Source organism: Telopea speciosissima, chromosome 6 (assembly GCF_018873765.1).
Source record: "Telopea speciosissima isolate NSW1024214 ecotype Mountain lineage chromosome 6, Tspe_v1, whole genome shotgun sequence".
Classification (NCBI taxonomy): Eukaryota; Viridiplantae; Streptophyta; class Magnoliopsida; order Proteales; family Proteaceae; genus Telopea; species Telopea speciosissima.
The window spans coordinates 30,461,204-30,468,095 of NC_057921.1; the positions used below are offsets into that span (position 1 = coordinate 30,461,204).

At 41.9% G+C, this 6,892-nt stretch overlaps 1 non-coding gene across 1 annotated transcript; it reads right to left on the minus strand.

Moving 5' to 3' along the window:
- Positions 1-726: 726 nt before the first annotated feature.
- Positions 727-833, minus strand: LOC122666360. The gene has a single exon (XR_006333553.1). It is a non-coding gene; the product is annotated as a small nucleolar RNA R71 (small nucleolar RNA).
- Between the last annotated feature and the right edge of the window lie 6,059 nt (positions 834-6,892).

Here is a 6,892-nt window from a genome sequence, read left to right on the forward strand (position 1 = left end):
GGGTGTTTAGGTTTAATTTTAATTTCTCCAGCCCCTTAAGATCATATGTATAACCGTTTATCGGGGGCAGCACATGGAATTGCGCAACCGCCAACACCAGGTAAGTATTTTCGTTAATTTTAAATTAGTTATTTCTTTTACCTTTTAGCTCTGATTTTTATTAAGTTTTTTTTTATTAGTTATCACGTTTTAATTTATTATGTTTTAATTTTTGTTTAATTAGCACGTTCAACTGGTGTTGTGTTTTATGCATGGTTGCCGTTCTTTGCACCCCAACCTGACTTCCCTTGACCTAGAAATAGAACGATCTGTGGCTAGACCTAAGGATAAAGATAATAGTAATAAAATGGGTGACGAAAACCAGCCAGGAAGGCCACTGAGTGAGCACTTCACTCTAATTGCCTATACCCCAGCATCTTGTATTCAGCTGCCTACCATTTAGGCTACTCAATATGAGATCAAGTTTAGCATCATACAGATGTTACTATCCTATTATGGACTTGCTAATGAGGAGCCTTACAAGCACCTTGATGAGTTCTTAGAGGTGTGTTCTACAGTCAAAATCCAAAGCCTCTTTGAAGATGCCCTAAAGTTACTCCTATTCCATTCTCCTTAAAGGACAAAGGTAAACACTGGCTTCATTCCCTAGATTTAGTTAGGATGTCTACATGGGCAGGGATGCAGCAAGAATTTCTAAAAAAATTCTTCCCCATTGGCCGGACTAATAGCCTTAGAAGAGCTATTACTAGTTTCTCCCAATTAGAGGGCAAACAATTTCATGAAGCGTGGGAGAGACTCAAGGAATTACTTAGGAAGTGCCCCCACCATGCTGTCAAGAAATGGCAGTTAGTCCAATGCTTTTATGATGGCCTTCGTGACCGATATAGGCAGAGGGTGGACTCCTCTTGTGGTGGAACATTTATGCACAAGAATGAGACAGAAGTATGAGATCTTTTTGAAACCCTTAGTGAGAATTCCCAACATCATGCTTGGGCCTCTCGGACTGAGATTCCACACATAGGGTGACCAAAGAAAGGCGATCTCTATGAGATCAATCCAACTGTAGAGATGACTGCTAAGGTCGACATGCTGTCCAAGAAATTGGACTATCTGATGTCTGTAGAACAACATTCTATGTCCCTTTTCAAAATGAGTTTCCCTAATCAGACTGAAGCCTGTGTCTTATGTGCTAGCCCTAGTCATTATGTGACGGATTGTCCTTCGGCTGCACAATACCCTGAATTTGTTCAGAAACAAGTACAAATGGCTCAAAGTTTTCATACACTGGGTAATGATCTTTTTTCCAATACTTATAACCCGGGATGGCGAAACCACCCAAACTTGCCATGGAGAAACTCAGTACCTAATAATCCTCCAAACCCACTATATAGGCCACCGTTTAATGTTCAAACCAATGCTTATATGGGTGGACAACCACCATATCCTCAACCCCAACAGAACCAATCCTTTGAAGAAAAGGTGCTAAAAGCATTAAGTGGACTCGAGTAGAACACACTGCTGCTTCACTCTCATACTCAGTCCATTAATAAGCTAGAGATCTAACTAGGTCAACTAGCTGATGCTATAAGCAGGAAGGAGGTTGGCCAATTGCCAAGTCAGTCAATAGGTAACCCAAACAATCAAATGGGTCTAGGGAAAGAACAGGTCCAATCGGTCACAGTCCTAAGGAGCGGCAAAAGGGTGAAAAAACCTGATACACCCTGAGCCACTAATGAGATGTTGCCTACTAAGTCTCAAAGCCAAGGAGAGGCTGAGTCAATCCTAGAGAATTCTGATGGTGGTGTAGAAACACATGAGTCCATTACTGAAACACCACCTATGGAAAGCACTCATCAGTTCCCAAGGAAGGGGCTGCACATCCCCATTGTGGAGGGACTGTCACCTGACTCTTACATTCCAAAGGTCCCTTTTCCCCAAGCCCTTCAGATATCAGCCCCAGACTATTTGGATAAAAAGGGTGCAAAGATGGAAGAGATGATAGACTTGTTCCAACAAGTTCGCATCAATCTCCCCCTTTTGGATGCTATCAAGCAAGTTCCTGCTTACACTAAATTTTTAAAAGACTTCTGCACCCAAAAGCGTAAGTTGAGAACTCAATTCCCTAAGACTGTCCATTTGACTGAACAGGTTAGCTCTGTAATTTTCAGCCACCTACCCCCTGAGCTTAAGGATCTAGGTGCACCTCTTATTTCCTGCATCATTGGAGATCTCCCCATAAGTAGGGCACTACTTGATTTAGGGGCTAGTGTGAATATTTTGGCTAGTTCAGTTTATGAAAGATTTGGTTTAGGAGATTTGAAACCCACTGAGGTCATCCTTCAGTTGGCTGATCGTTCAATCAAAACACCTCGTGGGTTGTTAGAAGATGTTTTAGTGAAGGTGGAAGAATTATACTTTCTTGTGGACTTCCTTATCCTAGATATGGATACAGCCACCACAGCCAAACTTCCCCCTATCATTTTAGGGCATCCGTTCTTAGCTACTACGAATGCTTGCATAAATTGTAGATCGGGTGCCATGGACATCTCTTTTGGGAATAAGAAGCTTAAGCTCAACATCTTCAATGCATCCTTAGGTTCCATTCAAGAGCAAGAGTGTTTTGCATTGGATTTATTAGATAAAGTTGTGGCTGATCACACTTCACACATGCTTATTGATGACCCTTTGCAGTACTATAGAGATGAGTCTGAGGTATACACTAAAGAGGTGCTTACTTTGCTAAATTCCTCACCTCTTTAGAACAGCCACCTTGGATAGTTAGGTTTGAGCCGCTTCCCCCTTTGGTTACATCTCCCCAACCTTCTTCTAAACCGACTCCTTGGTATGATTTGATCCTTGACCCTCTGTGAGTCAGTCTGTCGTTTGGCTGAAGACGTTAAACTTAGCGCTCTTGGGAGGCAACCCACTATTTTTTTTTCTTTAGTACTTTTGTTTTTATGTTTCTTTATTTTTGTTTTGTTTTAGGTAGCTGCTACTGATTACTGGATGCACTATTCTATCGTATATTGCTGATTTCTGGTACACTCCTTCCCTTATCCCTATTTTTATTCTTCTGCATGCATTGAGGACACTGCATACTTTAAGTGTGGGGGGTGTGAGACCGATGGACAGATTTTTATTTTTTGGCTTTTGGTAAGTTTTACATGTCTCTCTGTTACTTTGATGCGAAATGCGGGAGAAAGAGACTTAGGAACCCTAATCTGAAGTAATGAAAATCCTGTCTAGTATGTATCCTAAGGTAGGTTTTGACTCAGACAATAAGAGCCCCATCTTGTCGAAGGGACAGACCACTTGGCTGTCTTGTGTTTCTTTGAGCTTATGGTTAGGAGCTGAGACCAAGTTTAGTTTTGGCGTGACATAAAGGAATAATAAAAAATAAAAAAATAAAAATCATGAGAGTTTAGTTCTGTTGCTTCAACTTAGTAATCGAGGCATCTAGGCCACAAGCCCAGAGTCTCGCGTAAAATAGTTAGAGTGACTAGTTAGGTTATTATTACTAATATTCTTTAATCCAGTTTGGGCTTGTAGCCTTTTTGGTTCGAGTGAGTAAGCCCAAGGAGTATTTCACACTCAATCCCCTAAAACCATCTGGCTTGGAGTGGTTGGCTTAAAGCTCGTTACATGGAGCCTTCTAGAAAGCTTAAAAAGCCAGAACATTGCACAGATCTGAGAATCACGTAGTTTTCAAAATAAATAAATAACTAAAAGTAAGAGTTGAATTCCTTGGAGCTAGACAAGGCACTCCGCCTCAGGAAATGAGGTGACTTGATCAACACTCTTTGGGGTGAAACCTCTAGAAAAGAACTCTAACATCACTATCCTTGTGGATATATGTAAGAAACAAAGCTACCAAGTAGCTTGGGTGTCTTGTGTAGTGACCCTGTATGGCATTTGAGGAATAGTAGTGGAGTAAAAAATGGAGTTCATTGTGAAAAAAAAAAAGAAAAAGAAATGTCATTGCCTTGGTACAATTGTATGGTAAGAAATGCTCCAAAGCCTAAAGTCCTTGGTGCCCTTGATGTGCATGAGTGGTCTTACCTTAAGTAAGGTGGTGTTTGAAAGATATGGGGAGATTCCCTAACTAGGATGTGTACCTGTTGCTAGAATCAATACTGGGTAATAAGAGCTCAAGTGTAGGGGTACCTTTGTCTTCTTGATCTTAAGTAGGGCATCTTAGTTTCAGGTTTGGTGTGTGCTTCTTACCCATTGTCAAAATTTAAACTTGTAATCATGAATTTTGTGTGTATGTTCCCTGCAAACACACACGAGACAAAACTCGTCCACTAGGGGCAACCGTGATTCCTATGAAAGTGAGTTTGTTTTTTTTGTTTTCTTTATTTTCTTTTTGCTCGAGGACTAGCGAAGTCTAAGTGTGGGGGTATTTGATGAGCACATTTATGTGTGAAATTATTTCATTTAATTCTACATTTTTATCTGCTTAGAATGGAGCTACCTTGGGTATTTTCTGTCTTTTTCAGGGTACAGGGGTATTTTATACGATTCTGGACTATCAGGCATCATATCTTCTAATTTATATGTAAAGTGGTCTAGTTTCTTTTCATGGTTGTGAAGAGGGCTGAATTTTGAGCAAGATGGACGTATTGCATTAAAAGTATGCATTGGTTTCGGAGTCCATTAAAGCAATTATTCTTTTTGGGCCAGAAAAAAATAACGGGCCAAAAAATGAGTTAAAATGCAAGCCCGAGCCCAGAATCATGGAAGATTGACTGGCATAATACAAGTGGGCCCCTCCTTCATTGTTGGACAAATTTCGTCCCCTATTTTCTCTCTCCTCTATTTTATTTTCTTATTTTATTTCCTCCCCTATTTTCTCTCTTCCATATTTTATATATTTTGTTTATTTATTTATTTTTTTCTTCTTTCTCCCAATCACCTTCCTTTTTATTATTATTATTATTGTATTTATTTTTTCTCCAACCCATTGGGGATTCAAACCCTAAAGATTGTCTTCCCCCATATTTGCATATCGTTGTTAACTTAGATCCGTTTCTTTCGTTCATAGTTTAAAACCAGATTTATTGCAATTTAATTTTCATCACTTTCATCTGATCATCTTAGTAATTTAGCCTTCTAGTTCCCCGTAGATCGACCCCTTACTTGCAACTTGCTAGATTAATTTAGGGTTTTAATTTTGACTGGTTAATGACACGATCAGTAGGCAGTCGCGACCCAAACTACCATAAAGTTTACCTTTATGGTTTTTTGACAGGAGGTAGTCCCCATTGTCATCAGGAGTTCCACCAACCCCTCGATAGGGGTGGGTGCTCTTGAGAACCCGTACAATGGCAAGGTCTCGGGCTTCAACGTGCCCGGCTCGAACCCGAACTACAAATAGGTATCATACAACAGCATATTGACTGACGCCTCCGTGTCCACCAAGATCTTGTGCACGGGCTGGTTGGCGATGACTTCCTTAACCACGACAACATCATCTTGTAGCATCCCTTCCACCATCACAACCCTCATCTCTCCCTTGGGCTGTTGTTCCTAATGCCCTTATACCATTTCCGCCTCAAATCCAACCTAAACCATTACCCCCATCACCCCCCACCACCCCATCCTCCATTGCTTGCATCATCACAAGTGCACCTTACATCCCCTATATCACCACCTTAGCCGAATCAAATCCCTACCGTGCCCACCCCTGGGTCAGGTACCCCTTCCCCTCTCCACCGCACCCGCCCTATTCGGGACCTTTATACCACTCTCCCACACTAGCTCCTGCTATCCAGCCCATACCTGCTCCTCCACCAAACCCTGCATCACACAAGTCCCAACACCCCATCTGCCCATCACACACTCCGTGTACCCCCACCCCTACCAATTGAACCAACATGTTTTGTGCAGGTTGTCAAGGTTCCTGAATGGTGCTCTGCCATGTCTGAAGAATTTAATGCACTAATCTGCAATGGCACTTGGAGTTTGGTACCACCGTCCCCAAGTCACAATTTGGTGGGTTATAAATGGGTCTATCGGATTAAATGGAAGGCCGATGGGTCCATTGAGCGGAACAAGGCCGCCTTGTGGCCAAAGGCTTTCATCAGCAGAAAGGTGTGGATTATAGTGAAACATTTAGTCCAGTAGTCAAACAGCCCACTATTCGCACAGTTATTTCTATCCAATGGCTAGCCTATACGCCAACTGGATGTTCAAAATGCCTTTCTCCATGGTGAATTGACTGAAGAGGTTTACATGATTCAACCTCCTGATTTTGAAGACAAAGCAAATCCAACACATGTTTGCTAGTTGCATCGTTCTCTTTATGGCCTCAAATAGGCGCCACGTGCTTGGTTTCACCACCTGTCCAGGTTCCTTCTCTCCACCGGGTTCACTGCATCCAAGACTGACACATTGTTATTTATTTTTCGGCAGGGCACTTCGGTTCTCTATGTGTTGATTTATGTTGATGGCATCCTAGTTACAGGTGATTCTCAGCCCAATATTTTGGCCTTATTGTCTACATTGGCCAAGGAATTTTCAATCAAGGACTTAGGTCCTTTACATTATTTTTTGGGCATTAAAGCATCTCATCATCGTGGGGTTCTTGTTCTCTCTCAAAAGCACTATATTACTGATCTCCTTGTTCGAGCAGGCATGTCCAACTGTAAGCCTATCTCCACACCCATGCCAACCTCTATCAAGGCGTCTGATTCAGGGGGTGCAATATTTTCAGACCCAAGTCGTTACAGGTCCATCATGGGTGCTCTGCAGTATGTCACCCTCACCCGGCCAGATGTCGCTTTTGCGGTGAATCGTGTTTGCCAATTTATGCACTCCCCCCATGAATGATGATTGGAGCCTTGTGAAACGAGTTCTCCGTTACCTCAAAGGCACTTCCTCTCATGGTCTG